The sequence below is a fragment of the Schistocerca gregaria genome, chromosome 3, assembly GCF_023897955.1.
Source record: "Schistocerca gregaria isolate iqSchGreg1 chromosome 3, iqSchGreg1.2, whole genome shotgun sequence".
Taxonomy (NCBI): Eukaryota; Metazoa; Arthropoda; class Insecta; order Orthoptera; family Acrididae; genus Schistocerca; species Schistocerca gregaria.
In genome coordinates, this window is record NC_064922.1 from 730,488,232 (window position 1) to 730,510,676 (window position 22,445).

The following is a 22,445-nucleotide window of genomic DNA, read 5'->3' on the forward strand; positions in this document are numbered from 1 at the left end:
AAGCTGAGACACGTAGAAGTAGATATACTCGGTGTACGAAAGCAGCTTAAATCACTTAATAAAGGCAAGGCCTCCTGTCCAACTTGTATACCAGTTACGTTCCTTCCAGAGTATGCTGATGCAACAGCTCCAAATTTAGTAATTATTCACAACCGTTCTCTCACAGAAAGTTCCGTACCTAAAGAGTGCAAAATTGCTCAAGTCACACCTACACCCAAAAAGAGAAACAGGAGTAATCCGCTGAATTACAGGTCCATATCATTAACGTCAATTTGCAGTAGGGGTTTGGAACATATACTGTGTTCAAATATTAAGAGTTACCTCGAAGAAAACGATCTACTGACACATAGTCGGACGGATTCAGGAAACATCGTTCTTGTGAAAAACTACCAGCTCTTTATTCTCATGAAGTAATGAATGCTATCGACCGGGGATGTCAAATTGATTCCATATTTTTAGATTTCCAGAAGGCTTTCGACACCGTTCCTCACAAGCGTCTTCTAACTGAACTGCGTGTGTATGAAACATCGCCTCAGTTGTGCGATTTGATTCGTGATTTCCTGTCATAAAGGACACAGTTCGTAGTAATGGACGGAATGTCATCGAATAAAACAGAAGTAATATCCGGCGTTCCCCAAGGAAGTGTTATAGGCCTTCTATTGTTCTCGATCTATATTAACGACATAGGACACAATGTAAGTAGACCTCTTAGACTGTTTGCAGATTTCGTTGTTATTTACCATCTTGTAAAGTCATCAGGTAACAAAAACGAATTGCAAAATGATTTAGGTACGGTATCTCTATGGTGCGAAAATTGGCAATTGACCCTCATAACGAAAAGTGTGAAGTTATTCACATGACTACAAAAGTTATCCTCTAAATTTCGATTATTCGATGTTGTTGTGGTCTTCAGTCCTGGGACTGGTTTGATGCAGCTCTCCATGCTACTCTATCCTGTGCAAGCTTCTTCATTTCCCAGTACCTACTGCAACCTACATCCTTCTGTATCTGTTTGGTGTATTCATCTCTTGGTCTCCCTCTACGATTTTTACTCTCCACGCTGCCCTCCAATACTAAATTGGTGAGCCCTTGATGATTCAGAATATGTCCTACCAACCGATCCCTTCTTCGATGCGATAAGTTACACAAATCTCAAGGCTGTAAATTCTACTAAATACTTATTGATTACAGTTAAAAATAACATAAATTGGAACGACCACACAGATAATGTTGTGGGTAGAGCAAATGAAAGACTGCGATTCATTGGCCGAACACTGAGAAGGTGCAACAGATCTACTAAAGAGATCCGCCCTATTCTGAAGTATTGCTGTCCGGTGTGAGATCCGCATCACGTGGGATTGACGGATGACACCGAAAAAGTTCAAAGAAGAGCCGCTCGTTTTGTATTATCGGTAAATAGGGGAGATAGTGTCACAGAAATGATACATGAATCGGATTGGAAATCATTAAAACAAAGGCGTTTTTCATTAGGAAAACATTCTGTTGGCACACACCTACATAGGGAGAAATGATCATCATGATAAAATAAGAGAAATCAGGGTTCACACAGAAAATTTTGTGTGTTCGTTTTTCCCGCTTGCCGTTCGAGAGTGGAGTGGCAGAGAGACAGTTTGAAGGTGGTTCATTGAACCCTCTTCCAGGCACTTAATTGTGAATAACAGAGTTCTCACGTAGATGTAGACATATACAGGCATGCATCAATGCAAGACATTCTGATACTAGGTATTAGAGGTAGTGGTGTGTACAGAAATACGGACCACCACCTCTGAAGGTCTTGTTGCATCGTGGTACAACATGCAATGTGTGGTTTTCATGAGCAATAAAAAGGGCAGAAATGATGGTTATGTTGATTTTAGCTAAACAATGAATTTCAGTTCCCATTAAAATTTAATCATTTTGATTCTTTCCTATAATTTTCACTTTATAGTGCATCTGTGCATATTTGCAGATCCACTCTACCTTGTATTCGGCTCTGTACTTGTATCCGTCTACATTTTGTATCATTTTCCTTATATCATAAGAGTGTCACTTACAATACAACATAAGGTTTAGTTACATAGCGATGTTTCCTGCAAACTCGTTTTTGTCTAAAAACACTAATTTATGCTACATCTTTCTGAAAGATAAACATTAGCAGAAATGATTTCTATAAAATAATTATTTATATTACACAATGAATTGTAACTATAAACATTTCAGTTATTTTACTGATTCTCGTCAAGAAAGTAAATTAGCAGAGAATTTTCTCTGACAGTTGCTCCCTAATAGCACAAGTCGAAACTACTTGAATTTTTTTTACAAATGTAAGTAAAATAGGTTGCTAATTAAACAATTCTCTAGATTTACTTAACTAATTCGGAAAATTTACTTAAATAATTCAGCATATATACATTACACTGGTTTTGCAATTTTTTTTTTTTTCAAAAAACTTAAAAGAAGCACAAATCATTCTTTTACTAAATGTACTACACACTGCAGTTACATTGGTTTTATCAATTTCTCTCCACAGTGCATATACAGTATCATGTACTGTAGACAGGCTACATAGCCTCTCAATTCCTTCACAATAAAAGGTTTGCCTTACCCCACAGATCACATCAAAATATCACGAAATTTTTACTGGAACTTCCCCACCTCCACTCCAATCCTTTCATTCTTTTTCAGGTCCATTTCACATTCCTAATAAAGCTTCTACATCATAATACTGCAACTCAGTTTATTTTAATAGTCACCTTAAGAAGGTTTCCACATTATTACTTCAACGAGCCCTTCCTATTTTTCATTACCAATGCATCTATCTCTGATAGTTTATCATTTTCCTCACAAATTTTCTTATTACACTAATCACGGAGAACATTATGACAACCTACCTTATAGCCCGTATGTCTACAGCGGCATAAGAGCAATTAGGTCTTGATAGGCGGCTGGCGCGAGTTGGCACCACATTTGCACACGCAAGTCACGTAATTCTCGTAAATTCCAGGGGGGGGGGGGGGGGGGAGGTTATGAGCTTCGACGCCACGTTCACTCATTCCCTCACATACGACATGTGATGGATCAGGTTCAGATCTGGCGAGTTGGGAGGGGCTGCAGTTAGAACTTGCCACTGTGTTACCAGAACCACTCCATCACACTCCTGGCTTTGTGGCAGACCGCATTGTCTTGTTTAACTGCCACAGTCATCGGGAAATACAATCGTTATGAAAAAGTGTACGCTGTCTGTAAGCAGTGTGATACTCCTTGGCCGTAATGCTGCGTTGCACAAGCTTCCTGGACCCATGCATGCTCACGTGAATGTTCCCCAGAGCATAATGGAACAACATCAAGCTTGCCTCAGTGTTGTAGTACAGATGTCAAGAAGTTGTTCCCCTGGATGGCGACGGATCCGTACCCGCCCGTCAGTATGATGAAGTAGACAATGTAACGCTCTGCCTCCGCGCCAATGTCTAGTACCAATGTTCACCTGCCCATTTCAACCGATGTCGGGGAGTTAACACTGACACATGCAAGGATCTTTGACTGCGGAGGCTCATCATTAGGAGTGATCTGTGAACTGTGTGTTCAGACACACTTTTACTCTGGCCAGCATTAATGTCTGGTGTTACTTCCATCACTGTTCATTGCCTGTCCTGTTTTACCTGTCTGCCCAGCGTACAACATCCGAAATCTGTAATCAGGTTTGGTCATCCAAACCTAGGACGTCTGGACGTGGTTTCTCCTCGGTTTCGTCACGAGTTGAAGTTACTCACCACAGTACTCCTCGAACACCCAACAAGTCGTGTAGTTTTCGAAATGCTCGTGTCGAGCCTCCGGGCTATCACAATCTGCCCTGGGTCAACCTGAGATGGATCACGAGCCTTCACCATTTTACAAATGGACAACATGCTCACAGACGCAACATGCACTCTGCGGGTGTCTGACTAATTGTCCTTTCCTACCAGGTGACGCTGCTGTCGCCTAGATGCGTTTGTATCGATAGCCGGTCGGTGGTCATAATATTCTGCCTGATATGTAGTTTTATGTCACTAATACTAAACCTATTAATTATTTTCATCACAACAACAAATCTTTCTGTGATTAGAACTAAATCTTTTCCTCATAAAGTATATCCAGAACTCGTTACATGACTGTTTCAATATCCATTGCCCATGTTTCAACAAAACAGTGCATCCTTCTGCATTTAGTTCACTTATTAGTTCATTAATTGCGACGTACTAATTCCTCCATTTATTTTTACGTTATATGCCGCCAATCCGATCGAAACGACCTCAGGGAGTCACATAAAGTGTGTCAATGAAACCATCCCTTTCCTTGGGCGTTGCTACACAAAGACTTCGCGGTAGGAAGTAACAGTGGACCGTGTGATAGGCAACAACACGACGTTTCTGACATCATTCAAAACCGCTGAATCCCCACTGTTTCCTCACTAGTTTCCTTATTACAGTCCCTAGGGACTGTTCAGAACCATTCAGCTAAATTAGAATACAAAGGATACTTAAGCTTTCCCAGCTGCCCTGTATCGTGACCTCTTTGCTGCGATCCCGGAGAGAGCGACGCTGAAAAATGCGTGAATAACACAGCAAAGACTCCCAAGTCAGCAACACCCTCGGTGCCACACGCACTTTCAAAGTGTACTTGTACAGAAAACCCTTGACGAGAGACGTAAGCGCCTGTAGGCAGGCAACCCCCTAGATACTCCTGTGATGCCAGCAAGTGCCACAGCAGTACCCCACAGTTCTCATAACAGATTGTCAGTAGAGGTTCATTTCTACAGCGCTCAGATAACGATCAGGTGTGGGGGAAGGGGGGTGGGTTTAGCGGCATCCTTTGCCGTTCTATTCAAGCAATTGTCAGTGTTGCACCCCTCTGTCATCATGACACAGAAAGGCGCGAAACTGTGTGGTTGAAAATAATAAGCATCCTTGAATATTTAGGGTCACTTTCAGGTTTCTTTGAATGGTTTTCAACGGTGTTCAACACTGCTAGTGTCTGCATCATGTGTACTAGAGCACAAATTGCGGTCACGCTGCTCTAAAAAAATGTGTGATCGGTTTCAATGCAGTTGTTTTTCCACGACGTCCTTACGGAAGGGTTTAATCGTCCGGGGTGTGTCAGCTTTGTCAAAGATTGCTCGCTGCACAATGAACTGTTGTTTCCGACCCCGAAGTGTGTGGGTATAAAAGCCCCAAAGCGAGGGGGGATTTAATTGACGCCCTTGATGCCAAGCCAGAGACCTTTCGTTTCGCTTCCGCACGGTGGGTGTGTCTGAATTGTGTTCCCCGGCCATCTACAAGGAAACTGCGCGATTTAAACGACGGTCATTGCTGTTTCGACTTCCATTGCAGACGCGTGCAAAGAAGGGGTGAAATGCAGGTAAGAGGTGGAGTGACGACCTATCCTCTTGTGACACGTCCACGATAACTTTGAGCACACCTGTGGCGAAGTTTGGTGGCAATGTGTTCATTTACTCAGCTTACAACTCATACGAACTTCTGAGCTCTGGCATTTTTTCGCATGTGCTGACACCTTGCTGTTAGAAGCGTCTCCGAGCCGGAGGGTAATTCGCGGGGCGCCATGCTTTTACGTCATTCAGAGGATGGTTGTAGATATTGAGCCAAGTCTCAACTCACACGTCGCAGTAGGAGACAATAATGGGGTTTTCTAATAATTTGGCACAGTGTAGATGCTGGTGCAACCAGACTCCGCCGGGGTTTTTAGGCTCGCGCCAGAGCCGTGACAAGCAGTTCGATCTTAGTGATGGAACCAGTGTATTCATTCCAGTCGTCTGAGCCAGTCTCCGACGACAATATGCGTCCATGAATCAGAGCCCTCGCTGTGGAAACCTCCACATTCTCCAACGTATTGCACCTACAATCATCGCAGTTTGTGGGGCTGCCAGATACTACAACAAGCATAGTTCTCAGCCGGGCTGTGATATCACTGCGGCTCCAGCGCGGCACATGTCACTGTTCTGACTTGTAATTTTCAGAAATGTTTCAAAGAGAGACCTTACAGCCAAAGATGCTGCTTCTCCAACAGCTGTCAGTTATCCACTACACAAACTGCTGGTGGCCAAAACTGGCATAATTTTAAGCAGGAAAGGAAATGGCAAAAGTAAGGTTTCAAATGCTGCCTTTACAGTTTCTGGCCTTTGACCGGAAAATGGAAACATGAACTAACAACATTTTCCGGCAGGATCAAAATTTATTCACACACCAATCATCAGAAGAAGTTGAGCGCTAATCTTTTCTTATTGCAGATGATGGACTTTATTTTGTTATTATTTTGTCATGAAACTGATCCGATAACACTCTCAAATTCAAAAATTATAGTCACCTTACAATCATATGTTGAGGCTTAAGAAAGTGTAGCAACAGCCAGACAAAAACTTTTTCCATGACTTGAGATTCTAGATCGATGCTAGGAAGAGTGGAGAGCACCATTGCAGGGCTTCAGTGTAAAAATTTGTCTTGTAAATGTCTCATGCTGATTCCCTGTACGTGACATGCATATTATTTTGTCACCTCATAATAATTAAAAAAGAAAAGACTTTCGTAGTTTGACTAAACTGTCGTTGCAAGACTGTTTGCCGTTAGCCCGAGTGCAAGAACGAACGCTATTAGCAGCGTAAGTGCTTGAATACGAAAACGCTTTTATGTTTGCGATGCAAACACTGTCAGCATTGCAAAGCCAGTGGCACGGCCATCAGTGTATTTTACAGAACAGCGGACAGAAACAACAGGTCAAAAATTGTTCCATACAAGAAGCAAGGTGAATAGTTTTGCTGTAATTGCCTGCATTTATCTTTCACAGAGTTTTAAAGTGCTCTATAAATTTCTGACTGGTGCAGGTTTGTTATTTTTTTAATTAATTTATGGGTGCACATGAAAAGACGATGACCGAAACGAACGAAGTATCAGAGTTTACTATTTGGCTACAGCTACAAACGCATTCCATCAAATTTCAATAACAGATGGTGCATAGAAGCTATTTCCCAAATAGAAAGCAAGAAATTACTTGCATCTCATCTTTTCGGTACACTTGTCTTCAGGATTTATCAAGGAGTGATTTAGATTCACCGACTGTGATGGGAAAATATGGAAAACTACAAAGCACACATCTCGTTGAAGAAAAACACTGCCAAAATTCTGCAAAGTTCGAATTATTCTCTTTCCATTGAAGAAAAGGGACGTCATTGCTTAAAAAGAACGTTATCCCAGTATCCAACGGACAAAAGCAATCATGGTAGTACAGAAATCGCAAGGCACAGCGCTGACCTGTAGAGATCTCATTTCAACAATAGATGTAAATTCATAAATGATTCCTATTCTTTTGCGAAACCATGAGGAAGAAATGGCATAATTAGCTGTCCGTGTATATTTTTCAAGACATGATTCGAATTAGGTCAATTTACAAGTAGCTTTGAATGAAGATAAACAAATATGTTTGATTATACAATGCTGTTTCCGTGTCTCACCGATAGAAGTGATTATCATTGGGGATTGCCAGCGCACCGAGATTGGTCCCCTGGTAGAACAGTTCATTAGGAAAGTTGTTAACACTGTCGCCTACCTTAATCAAATCAACACGCACTAAAATCTCTGAAAGAACTGCTGCTCGATTTACAATCTGATTTTGAAAGCAGAATATACAGGGTATATCATACGAGTCATTAATGGCGTAAAATGCACAGAGTTGGAAGAACATGATACTAGAACCAAAGAGTCTCCATAAACTTAGGTCGGTAAATGAACCGTTTGCAAGTAATTGCGACTTTGTGATTATCATCCAACAAAAACTTTATTCTGTGTAAAAGTCATACCAGTTACGAAAATGTAAAAATAGTGTATGACACTAAAAAATTTATTAAAGATACTTTATTAGACGTGTGGGTGTCCTAAATGAACACAATACTTACATGACTGGACTCATAGGTAATGGAGGTTGTAACGTTCCCTCTTTCTGTTTATTTAGGTTTGATTTGTTTGATTGTTATTCTTTATTTCTATTATTCGGAATCTTTTTTTTTATTAAATTGAGCCTGAAACTTACGTAATAAATACTTCGCGTGAAGTACGATTTGCAGCATAAACAAAAATTAATTTCGGAAATGTAATCCACTGAATATTAAAAGTAAAGCTTTTGAACAACGCGCGTGACTGACTAGATACATTCGGAGGGTACGTACATTCGCGTGCGAGTGGTTGCGGTCTGATGAGAAATTTTCATTGTGAAATAATTTCGTCGTAACACACTCGGAGATTGCGAACGTACATTCTGAGTAGAGGCACGTACGTTCTATCATTCCCCGTGGCCTGGGTAAAAGAATGGCAATTATTTAAATCTAAGAGTATTTCTTTTGCATCGGACTAGTATTTTTATAAGAAAAAGAAGATTGCAGGTTCTGAATGTCTCGGCAAAACGAATCGGAAGTAATTTTAGCGGCCACGAAAGGAAAGTAGAGAGCACAATCACGTACCTCTATTGTTGAGCAGCGCCGTTTTGAAGATCTTCGGTTCCATCAAAAACTCGCCTTCTCTGCTTAACATAAATACTCCATAGGCATGGGAATAAGGCTTGTTGGGCGATGAAAATAATATAAAACACATCTTGCGTCTTTTAACTCATTCATTTACCACACACACACACACTAGTAATTAGACAGTACGACATCCCACCAGCCCATCAGAACAAAAAGTAGTCGTTCATACAAGAAATAAAAAACGAAGGGCGAAATTGTTCCTATGTCTCTCAAAGATAAAAAGTTTACCAGATAATTTTCTCTGGTGTGTCACTGGAACAATTTTTCAGCACCTCTGCGATTAAATCACAATATTTTCAGTTCCTTTACAAGGTGTTCGAAGTTTCGTCCTTGTAGAAGGATGCAGGCCTAGCCCCGTCCCGACAATGAGTTTCGTGTATTTCAAAAACGCTTGGATCATTTCTAAACTTTTCACCAGCGCCAATTTCTCAAGCGTGTTAGTCAGAGAGGTATACTCTATACACGTTTCGCCGGAAAACTAAAATCCATGGGGCTTAGGTCAGACACATCTTGGTACAGAGGTCCTCCTTCCCCCAATCTCTGATCTTATCGGCACGTTAGATGACGTTTCGCTACAGCAGTAAAGTGTTAAGGTGCTCCATCATGCCTGTAACCACATCCTCTTTAGTCTTCTAAGAGAACACTCTCAAGCAACCCTTCAAATGGTACCATAGAAACTGAAGCTGCTTGGTAACATCTACAGTCCAAAAACGATCACCTAATACCCCTAACGACATAGCCAACCCCGGTCGCTGTGCTCGAGCAGTTCTAGGCGCTTCATTCTAGAACGGAGCCACCGCTACGGTCGCATGTCCGAATCCTGCTGCGGTCATGGATGTGTGTGATGCCCTTAGGTTAGTTAGGTTTGAGTAGTTCTACGTTCTAGGGGACTGATGATGTTAAGTCCCATAGTGCTCAGAGCCATTTGAACCGTTTTGAACACATCCAACGAGAAACGTCGGTGATATGCGTGCGCAACATATTTGTCAGAACGTAGATTACTCCAAAAGTGAGAACTGTAATTATTAAACACATAAGTCAACCCTAATTCTTCTGGAAATGAAATTATTGTCAAACCTAGGGCTGTCTACAGCTTGTCGCTGCATTGTTAGTCGGAACGTTACTCTAGGACCAAATTCTGCCTCACAAAGACCCTGAACTCTTTGGGGGTACACGGTATTACGATGCATTATGCTGCCCACAGCAACCGCCAGTGCATTGATGTTACCCTTACAACCGACAAAATGCGTATATGCACACTCCTCGATAGTATAATGTGCCATGCTATCACCAACACCTGTTCAACAGAAGTTACATCCCAGAGCTACCTGACCAGTATGGCAACCTATGTACTGTGTACGGCCCTGTCGTCTCTATTCTCTTCACAACTCCACATCTCGAAACTGTAAATCAAGATCAGATAATGGACTAACTTGCATTGTTTACATAGAATCATGTCAGTAGTGGCTGGTAACCACAATGTCGCAATTACATCACAAAATATTCATTTGCGGGTCTATATTTACTGATACCTTTTTATTTCCAGTTTCGTGTACTTTCAGTCTGGTACATTTACGCCATTAACTATGACACACCTTGTGTAAAATGTAACGAAGTACATGTCCTTCAAGCATGAAGCACCGTACTTAGCTGTTCTGTCTCAACACGGCATCAGGTTGACACTGCAATATAGTGAAGCAATATTACAAACCATTTGGCTCGTAACGACCTTCATCAATTACGCTACTAGACCAAATTTATTGCTATAGGAACTTCATTAGACACACGGGATCCATAAGTGAACCGCTTCATAAATAATTACGCAAAGGAAGAAAAATGGATCCATAACAGTGAACAAAAATATCATTCCGTAAATTGTGACAAAGGTTCCTAGTCGTTAAATTATCTCACAACATATGATCCACATATAATATTAAGAATCGCAATGAATGCATTCGAACCCATAACCGGTGCCATTTTAATTAATAACTTGGCCTTGAATGGCCGATAGCGTTAACGTCCAGATTACTGACAGTTACCCGAAGGAACTACAAATTGAGAAGAAAGTTCTTGCAATTATTTTTGTTTTATAAAGGCAAAGATTCATTCTCCTTACAGACCACAAGCCGTTAGTGGCAATCCCGGAGTAAACTAACCCTCTGCCTTTCATAAAGTTCATCACTTTGCACACACTGTTTGACACTACTTTTATTGAACAACACTATGCAACATTTTTCAAGTCCACAGCCTAACACGCAAATGGACGTATGGTAACACTACTGCCAATAGAGCAGGATAAAAATTTTGATTCATCTGCTGTTGTATGTTTTGCATTATTATTAATCAATGAAGACTATGCGGAAAATTTTCCATTTTATTCCAGTTTCATTGCAAAGTTTGTGTGGTGAAAGATCCAGTATTAATAAAGACTCATGAAGAATTAGCGCTTATCCAGAAGTATATAGACAACCGTTTACGTGTGCAACAGGTTCAAATGGCTCTGAGCACTATGGGATTTAACTTCTGACGTCATCAGTCGCGTAGGACGTAGAACTACTTAAACCTAACTAACCTAAGGACATCACACACATCCATGCCCAAGGCAGGATTCGGACCTGCGACCGTAGGGGTCGCGTGGTTCCAGACTATAGCGCCTAGAACTGCTCGGCCACCACGGCCGGCTGTGCAACAGGAAAGGGAATGACTAGTAGTGGTATAAAACACATTCTGTCTAGCACTGCATGGTGCCTTGGAAAAAAAATTAATTTCTCAACCGAAAATTAAATTTCGTTGTTATGTGAGAACTGCGGTCACGTTATACGAAGATGTCATTGTTGTACATTCACAAGGATAACACACATGAGTTGTTATTTCCAAAGTCCGTGTGCACAGAGTGCTTCAATTGCTACGTTAGTGCCACCGGGGCTATGTAGTAACAAACTCATTGCTGCCGGAAAAGTATAGATAAAGACATAAAAGTGGTGCTAGTTAAACGTTACTTATGCCAAAAGTAATTAGTTGGCCCTTGACAATATTCAAGTGGCCATAGGCACTGGAAAGCTGATCAAATTTACATGTTGGCTTGCTGGAAGAAAACAGGAAGAAACGGCTTCTCACTACCAATCCAAAAGTAACTGGCTTTGAATTATGGCTAAGTTCCATAAGCCGGATCACTCAGAACAACCGACTGTGGCGGTGCAGGCCATAAACTTTAAAAAATTATAGCGAGTTTCTTAAAAGAACTTTAGGGTTTTAGGGAATTCAGAATTTATAAAAAAACAGGGAAGACTTAATCACTTATTGTGAGAACATCTATTCACCATTCTTTCTGCGAGTCCGGGAGGAGGGGACGCGGGCAAGCGAGGCGGCGGCATTAGTGTGATACACAGAACAATGTCAAAGATCTAGGAACACTTGACCTAGCTTACGTTCAACAGCAATGTGAGAATAGTAGTCAAGCAGTATGAAGGAAGTGTCAAGGCCAAACCAAATCCCACTACCAGGGTAATAGAACAATTCTAGAAGGTCCGAGCACAACATTAAAAGAATTTTCGTTAAATATTTGGGGCCTCTACCTTGTACCAAGGCGGGGAAACGACAGATCTTGGAGTATTAGGTCCGTCTCCGTTGTTTGTGTGGTTGGTACCAAGTAAGTCGACTACCAATCGTTTGACTATTTGACACTTGCTTACATTTCTTATTTTCGAGGCTCAGAAAGGCATTGATGATGCACCAGCCTTCTTATTCCAAAAATTCAAACATTATACTCTATCAGTTCCGTACCACACTTTGCGACATAATGTACTATCCACAACCGTCATTTAGTGCATGAGTTAACTGTAACCATAAATCCACCCTGGTTAGCTACCGAGTGCAAACTCATACCAAGTGGAATCGATCCATTGGGTGGCTGAGCCTTGCTTTCATCACTACTGTATATGGAGCACAGAAAACAGCTCTACCTAAATCGATGTTCAACTTCCCAGTCAACTTGCCACGGTCCAACCTATGGTCAGTCAATGATCTCCTGTCAGAGGATGAAGACCCCAACATCACTAGAGATAGCTAGGAAGCAGCGCACAGTAATATCTCACCAGCCTGTAATCAGGGGAAGTGACTTACCTAAAAATGTTCTGTGTGGAGAGAGCAGGGGTGAAAAAAGTAACGTCTTAGATTTTGTCCCATTTCATGAAGCCGTCATGTGAAGGTGATGTCTCCAGTCAACTTCCTAACCCAAGACGAGCTCACATGTAAGGGTATGAGGACACACATAACTCCAGTTAGTAACTAAAGAGCAGGATGTCTGGCGAGTTGTCAGGTACTACAGCCAACTGTATCCCCATCTCTAGCACCTTAAGGGGAAGATAATTCTGCTGTGCATTGACTATGACTTGCTTTGCTATCGATACAGTCCACTTCGCGCGATCCTCTCTGAAAAGTCGCCTGGCAACTCCCAGAGATGCTGCCACCAGGTGGCGGCAATGTGGCTCGGCGCGCCGGTGTAGAATAAGACACGAGTCATATGAGGGGAAGCTAAGGTTCTGCAGAGAATGAAGTGTGCTGCCTAACAAAAGTTGATGACGACGTTTGGTGTCGACTGTGGAGAATGTTTTTATTTTGGAGAGTAGCTGTACTTAGCGAAACTACAGAAGATATGATGAACGATATGTGTCGTTAGGGAAGTTACTATTTGAAAGGTCTCAACACTCAACCGATGGAAGGACGGCCCTTAGTTAACTTTGAATGCTTCAAATTAACGTTGAGCAACTTTCTTGATAACGTGTTGTGTTTGTAACTCACTACCCTGGTTAACTAGTGTCTAATTGTGCGACAGTGACTAGATTGTCTTCGGCCGCAGGTTCGAATCATGCGTCAGGCATGGATGTCTATGATGTCCTTAGGTTAGTTAGGTTTAAGCAGTTCTACGTTCAAGGGGACTGATGACCTCACCTGCTAAGTCCCATAGTGCTCAGAGCCATTTGAGCCATTTTGACTAGATTGTTAGCAGTAACAACCGCCTTGTGTCAGTACATGTTATTCATTATTTTAGTCCACGTTAATCGACAATTGGCCGAATAATTGGTTGTTTTAGTGAGTGATTCACTATTTTGCTTCTGTCAAGTGACCCACTTTCTTTTCAGAGACATTTAGTGTTCATTCATTCACTCATTCATCATGAAGTTTACTGCCAACTGTTACGTGTTATTTGATGAATAAATTACCTAATATCGATTTATGAATTACAGTCAGTCACTGAGCTAACAAAGGAAAGAGGATTTAGTGTGGCCCTTAATCGATAACACGCATTAGACAGTGGCTTGTAAACTTCAAAATTCATTTCTTCTAGGTTGATGGGAAAGCTTGAAGATGGCTAGTACCATGCCTGCACTGCATTCTAGTATTTGTTTACCTTATAGAGTAAAATGTGATTGTTCTTGCTGTCAGTTAATTGTTAGATGTATTATTTGTTTAAATTAAGGATATCTGTTGTGTGTTCTATCTATTCTCACCCTCTCATTATCTAGTTTTAATCTAGTTTTTTCTAAAATCAGAGAGTAATTGTTATGTTAGTTTATGTTTGTTCCTACCATCGATGGTGGCCACTGTTGTTTCCAGCTGAGACATCAGACGTCTTGACTGAATTACCTCTAATTTGTTTGCTTTCGCTAAACCTGCGTTAGGCTCATTTCTATCCTCTGGTCCCTGTTCTACAACTTCTTAAGGTTAATGTAGATACTGACGTATGTACCAGTTCATTTTAGCACCATAGTACTACTCTACGAATATGTTACTGCCTTCTGGGAGGTTTTCTATTGTAAATGTTCTTCTTAAAGGCAGAGCAGTATCGCCAGGTTATTAAAACGACCGTTGGTTGTTTTGTCTGTTTAAATAAAATAAATTAAGTTGTGTGACTAGTTTCACCATCAAATATAGCTCGACTTTAAAAAAATTCTACTGTTTCAAAGGATGAATTTCATCATCTGCTATTTTCCCCTATTTTTAAAATTTTTCAGTTATTTATAGATTTATTCCATCATTAACTGATTTTAATCTGTTTTAATTTACCGTAGTGGATTATTTTAAAAATAGTTCAGGTAATAATCAAACACACTTCTAAATTTTATCTGAAAATTTAATAAGAGCTCTGCTTTTTTAAATAAGCCCTTAGAATGTGTGGTAATGACTTCTCTACATTTATTCATGCACTCTAGTAATTACTTATTGCCTGTGTGTTCAACAGCTGAGAGTTGTAATAATTTTCTGAATTTATTCAAACAGTTGCATATGTCCTGTAACACCCATATTTATAAGGTTTTTGTTAAGTAAATTGGGTCATCATTTAGGTAAAATCTTTCGCAATAGTTTGACACGTATGCCTGGCTTAAAGTTGTCTTCTGGGTTTTTGTAAATAAAGGTTGTTAAACTTAATCGAGATTGTATTGTCCCAGCACGTTACCATTCTCCCCATCCACTCCATACCGCTTTATTTTCCCTAAAGAATCTCATGCTATTCTGTTTCTGGCAGCGCTGGTGCAGGCCATCAGTTTCCCTTGCATAGTTTCAGCCTTGCTAAGTGCTTCGTCACACATAATGTGTGTTTTAGCCTTGTCTATTAATCGTAAGTTAGCTAGACACAAATATGTTTCATTTGTCCAGTTAGCCAGTTTAATCAATGCAGTACATACTGTGTTGTTTTTCCGGAAAAAGTCGTTATCAGGTGGCTGCTGACGTATGCACAGGAGGAGGGGGTACACTCAATACTGAATTTTCTTCTCTTGATTCTGGTCACTGGAACTGGAATGCTTGCAGTATTTTTGCTTCCCTACGTAATTCGTCATTGTATTATTTCAGCTGATCATTTACTGCTCAGAGTTTCGAATCCTCCCTTGGGCATGGGTGTGCGTGTTGTCCTTACCTTTAAGTTCGTTTAAGTAGTGTGTAAGTCGAGCGACCAATGACCTCAGCAGTTTGGTCCCTTAGGAAATCACACGCATTTGACACACAATTACTGCCGACAACATAGTCAGCTGTCCCTATAAAGTGGAACCTGATTCACACATGGTAACTGCACATGTGTCTGGCATTTTGTGTATTCTGAGAGAGCCGTTACAATAACAAAAGCAATGGGTAGGACTACAATTATAATAAATACAAAAAACGGAGTAATTAGTTTTTCGGCAGTATCATGTCTCAACGTGACACTCCTGTGCAAAATCACCAAATGATCTACGATTGTCACATGCAGCTGGAACTGCCTTTGGGCATGGTAACTCGTGTCCTGATACATTACAATATTTGCACTTTATTTGCATTAAATATTCTTCCTTGCAATTTCCCTTACATAATGGCAAGCCGGCGCCTTCCTGCCATTTAACAAACTGAGAGTCCTGTCAATGCCTCTAAGACTGGGCATGGCAACACGAAAATAGACAGAACTAGAAATGCTACAGAGAAATCACTACATGGCAATATGTCAGCTGGAAGTCAGGACGGTAGCGTCGATGGATGCTACAGAGGTGGATCCACCATCAGTAAAGTCCTGAGGTGACAAGCAATTCTGACACCATTAAATGAGAGCCTGTGGTCTGTGACCTTGTGAATGCTGGATGATGATGGGTGGAGCATCGTGGGCACTAATGAGATAGGGATTGCAGATTTTTGACTTTGGATGACAACTGGACTTGTCTTCTCTATGGTGGCAGCGAGAAGGGCTCCAGACGAAGAACGAAGCGTGGAGCACGCTGATCCGCAGTGCTCAGCAGTCTCTTGAGGACCTCGGTCAGGTCATGACAGCTGTGGTGTGCAGGGTAGCCTACCCTGATATCTGCAGGCCTTGCTCATGAAGCAGCGACACCCAACAGCTCAACGACGCTTTGATTAGGACGCAGTCGAGGATTTCGTAAGTACTATTATAGTCAGCTTCCAGCAGTTCTTCACATGATGGCCACGGAGGTACAGAGTCATGCAAAGACCCCTCCCTGAGAGGATAGCTGTGGACACGAGGGTCTGCTAACGGATGCGAATTGGGGTTGGCAGCAGCTGCCAGTGGGTCTCTCCAGTACACCGACAGTTTAGCTCAAGTGAGCCTTTGGTAGAAGGCCTCAAGACTTCACATCAGCAGATGAATGGTTGACTGTCTCGAAGGTATATTCATATGGCAATCGCTAGATGCTGTTTCATTGCAACTGGAATTCAGAGGTGCTCAAGAGTCCATGTTCATAGATGTCTGCCAGAGGCAATGCTGTTAACTCTCTGCAAAGATGACCAAATGTGGTTTCGTTTCCTAGGTTCGTCAGCGGCCCAACTGTGGCTTTCAGCTCATCAGCTTTTTGCATTTCTGTAATATCAGCAGGCTAAAAGCCGTTCATGTATAAGGTCCAATGTTTTGTACAGTACCTTGCAGCGCTGTCGGAATGACGTTATGTGCCACCCACAGTGATGTGTATGATATATAGATATATATTCACATTCAGCCAGAATGTCTAACATCGCGCAACAGTGCTTTTTTGACCTGTCCATTCTGCCTTCTGCATTTAGCAGTGAGTTTCTCATTTCATTCTTAAGGTTACCACCCTTCCTTTTTATTTTACTTTGACGTCCTCCAAAGAACTATTGCTTCTTCGATTGCATCTCATTTTTCTCTGCATCCATTTGGTCTTGACCACACTGCGCTAACTATTTGTTTCATTAGTAAGTTATTTTTGTTGCTGTCCAGTCTTTCCCAGAATATTTCTGTACTTCCATCTGTCATTGTTTAGTTCCACTGTTTATTCTGTTATCTAAGGCTTCGTCGGAGTTGTCTTCCTAATACCCTATGTTCGTGTGTCCAAAATTTGTAATTGACATTTTTAGAGGCTCCAGTCCTCGTCAGCTGAAATGCGTGATTTGGTAGCCACATCCTAAGCAAACTCCAGACTGATCAAGTCATTCATCAGTACTTTACTATCGAAATTTCCTTATATACTGATCCTTCAGAACGATTCTGTTATACTCCCGCATACTGTTAATGCGAGCCCAGTGTGTTTCAGCACCTGGGCACATCTTGCAATCTAGGAAGTGATCCACGTTGAAACTTACAGTATTTCCATGCCTTTCCCGTGCATATCTTCTCATCTTGTGATTTTTGAACAGTGTATTACGAGCTGAAATATCCTGCAGAACCCAACTAGTCTTTTTCCTCTCTCATTCTTGCTGCAAATCCCATATTCTCCCTTAACACTTTCTTCTGCTCCTTTCCCTACAACTGCGTGAACCACATATTCATTATTAGGAAACACTTGGCTCTATTCATGCTTGTTTATTTCCTCGACGTCAATGGTATCCTCCATAAAGATTCCTGACCATGTTATTAGGTCAAAATCATATTATGGTGATTTGACGAGTATGGTAGGGCACTCACGCTATTGTCTTGACCATCAAATTCACCTGAAATGCCGGCCGCGGTGGTCTCGCGGTTCTAGCCGCGCAGTCCGGAACCGTGCGACTGCTATGGTCGCATGTTCGAATCCTGCCTCGGGCATGGATGTGAGTTATGTCCTTAGGTTAGTTAGGTTTAAGTAGTTCTAAGTTCTAGGGGACTGATGACCACAGCAGGTGAGTCCCATAGTGCTCAGAGCCATTTGAACCATTTTTTTTTTTTTCACCTGAACTGGTCCCGATTGAATTAATCTGGGACGCTATGGGAAGCCAGCTCCACTTCCACAAACCAATTTACGGGAACCTCTTGGAACGTACTAAGAACTTGTCAAATCCATGCCACGCCGATCCGCTGCAGTACAGTGTTCTACAGTTGATCCGACATGTTCTCACGGTATCAATCTCTGTTGGTCCATCATGGACAGGGGACATCAGCTGGTTAAGTAATTGTGAATACCAATGAAATTCTCCAACAGCTGTGTAACTAAGATGTTATTTTACTTTGATGACAGCTGGTTTTGGCATTCCATCTTCAGGCCCCACATGTATATCTCAAAGTGAACGATAACACCACACACTGCTACATAACCCTGGATTTCCTGAATTCAAACCGTTTCACAAGTGCTTCATTAGGAGATTTAGTAGCAACTGATGCTACTTCTGACACTCTATGAGGACACTACGTTGTCATTCTATAAATATGGCCTTAGAATTTCGTGAATCTCTTGCGCTCGGTCATAGTAAACCTATAAGCATATGTATTTGCAGGGAGAGTTCATGTGTTCTTCATTATGGTATTAACAGTGTGGTTTTCAACAAATATGTCTCATCTTAATGTAGTCTACCAAGAAACAGGAAATCGTGTAACTATAAATATTTCCTTTTATGATGTGGTTTCTGGCTGCTCGTTTCTGTTATTTTAACATTTACGCGTTTTCAGTTAAAGAATTCTGAATTCCCAATTACGTTTCTGTTACTTATGTTTTTTTTTTATGTACCAGATGAAACATAATGTCAACTCACTCTCAACTGATGTCACAGTTTTACTTTTCCTGCCCACAACCATACTGGTACAGGCTTCCTGTACGCTGCACTTCATATTGTCTGAGGGATCATTATTTATTTTCCTCTTGTAGTGCCACGATTCTGCTTGGCCAAGCACACAGTATTGAGATGACTAAGCAAATGTGCGTAATAAGGTCACCACAGTAGTAGTGGAATAAAGTTTGTACCAGTGCATTTTGTTAACGTGGTTGTCTACATGAGGGATAGGTACGCACTCAGGGGCAAACGTATTTTTATCATGTGATTCACATGAATAACCTATTGTTCCCCTTTGATCGACAGGACCGTAATGTATTGTTCTGCTAAGAGTATCCTTCCTTTTGATTGACAGGTCCTTAACCTATTGTTCCCCTGCGCCCTTCTCGTCCCCCTCACACCTCTCAGGAAACCTTCCCCCTCGCTGCTACAGGTAAATTTACAGGTCTGAGTTATTGGAACAGCCCATCTCACTCCAATCAGTTTGATTGATTACTTAATTATAATTATCAATCAATTAATTAACCTCTGCCAGGTGAGGTGGTCGAGTGATCCTAGGCACTTCAGTCCGGAACAGCGCGACTGCTACGGTCGCAGGTCTGAATCTCGTCTCAGGCATGGATGTGTGTGATGTCCTTAGGTTATTTAGGTTTAAGAAGTTCTGAGTTCTAGTGGACTGACGACCTCAGATGTTAATTCCTATAGCGCTCAGAGCCTTTTTTGAATTAACCTCTCCCCTTCTGGTAAACCTCCTCTACCTTCCCCCCTATCTCTGGGAAATTGGCGGGAGAAATACTCAGTTGATTGGTTATTTGGAAGGAATTCTATTGTAGTGTATGGAATATTATTTAAACAATTTAGACAATGTAGAGAATATTGTTTAATTATTTATGACAATGCATGAAATATAGTTTAATTCTTTAGTAACAGAATTTGTCAGGAATTCGACTGATGCGTGTGGAATATTGTTTAAACAATTTAGACAATGTGTGGAATATTGTTTATTTAAACAGTTTAGGGGATTCAAGGCAGTGTACAGAAGATATTTTATTTTTCAGGTAATCGATCAGCACTTCCGCCACCCCATCCTCGCTTCCTTGCCCCTCCCATCTTTCCTCCCTTCCTCTACCTGAAAATTGAAAGCTCTGTGGAGGAGAAGATGGAACTTATGAAGGGAAACACCCTCTCAGATATAGTAAAGCGCTGCAGAAATAGTTAATGGTCCCTTTTTAGGAGCTTTAGTCATATCTAACATTGCCTGCATGGAAATTCTGCTCCTAACAGGACCTGTTCACGAAAATAGACAAGGACGAGATCCTCAGTTCCCTTTCTGTAAATTATGACGTCCTGCATGCAACATACGTGTAATAAACGGTAAACGTTGTCATTGCTAAATTTCTTATCATGTCTGTGCACTCTCGTGAAACGTCTGTTAGTCATAATAGCCTTTTTTTTTTTTTTTTTTTTTTTAAGAGCGCACTGTCCAAGCACAGACGGGCAAATTGTAACAATTGCGCATACAGAATTCAAAGCACCGTCCTACAGAAGAGAAAAAGGCTGAAATTTTCGGTATCCTACAGCTACTGGTCTGGAGATCTCCTAAAGCCACAATGGCGGATGAGTGAAAGCACCCCACCAGAGATGGGTGGTCTGCTTCAATTTGTTTTTGAACTCTTTCTCAGTACTTCCCGTAGATTACTTCTCTCCGTCTTGTTCAGACCAGTTCGTAGAGGGTCCTATGCCCCAGCATGAAGAATGTTTTGTGAATGAATGGAGCATTCTGATACGATCTTAGTGAGTTTATCCTCCAGATTACTGATGCTGCTGGTGTGGAAGCACTGTCCGCCTTTTTTTCTGCTGACGAGACTCTCAGTGGCAAATAAAACTATTTTGTACAGATAACCTTATTGCACTGACAGTTAAACTCCTCGAAGTAGTGTACATATCTTCAAATACATCCCATGTACTGACGGTGCTGTTGAGCAGCGCCGATTGAGCAAACTACCACCAGAAACACGACCCATGACCGCAGCTGCGGAAGCGCATTTCAGCCAGAGATGCAAGCTTTCCGTGGACGATCCCCACACCCCAGGAGGACTTGAGTGGTAGCAGTTCGACCACTATCTTACTCCCAGTGCAGACACTTGTCTTATTGAATCTTCTCAAATTTCCGCAGATTATACATGCGACACACGCGGTCAAGAAGGCAACTGGGTATTATTTCACTATTTGCCCACCTACGTGGAGCTTTTAGCCAAATCGTTACCAGAACTCTCTCAGACACTCTGAACTAGTGTACAAAGGGTGGGCAATCCTCATTTTAGAACAGAGGCGTCCTCTGAGATCCTGTTTCCAACCCTGACCTGCTTACTTGCCTGCTACACTTTCTACGGCCATTTTCAGACTCAGGAGAATATTGGCAACCAAACACATATTAATCAATGTAAATAAAATTAAATATTAGGATTGCTGCAGCAGTCTGCCACCAAGCAAAGTACTATATATGTCTCCAATGTACGACTGTGGTTCTGTAACGGAACTCAGTATCTATAGCGCACATAAGTTTCCAAGTAAAAAAAATTTTGAGTCCCCTTACAACTATCGATTTGCTAAACCTTCACCTCCCTCACGATAGGGCACGGAGTAGCGTACATCAGAAACTCGCACATATACCGCGACGAGTATTTGCAAAGGCTGGATCGCTTCCCACCAGGAAAAAGGCGTCACATGTATTTTCACATGGTTTTCCAGAATATTATACCATTTACCCGTACTTCTCGATATCAAGCGAACAGCAGTATGTTACCAGTCGCTTGTGAAACATAATCCCCTAAATACAGTATTGAATTTATTTCTCTAGAAACCTGAAACTTTAGCGAGGTGGAGCGTGCTGTAAACCACTGACTAACTACAAAACTTATCCGTCCGAAAAGCCTTTTATGTGAAAACTCGAAAACAATAAAGGAACCTGATATTTCGACTCCAACGCAAAACAGATCTCCATATTGAATCTTCTCAAATTTCCCTGCTATCACGAAAGCTGTCCAAAACATACTAAGTGTTAGTTCGCTATTCGGCCATCTAGAGGACGACAAAGTGAAGCCAGCTACATTACTACATCTGAACAGGCCTCTCGATTCGGATAGCTCCTACCGTTAACTGGAAACGTGAATCACTCCCACTTCAGGATACGGGCGCAGACAGAATCATCCTAAGAAACTGGCCACATACATATATATTATCACTGTACATACAATTAAATATTACAATCGCAGTCTCAAATGGATGACATTCAACAATGAGCTAAGACTTGGAAATACACCCTGCTGACCGCTATGGCTCTGGAAACTGAAATATCTGTACCATTCTTATGACTTGACATACTTTCCTCTTCGCTATCACAGTATTCCACGTCAAATCCATA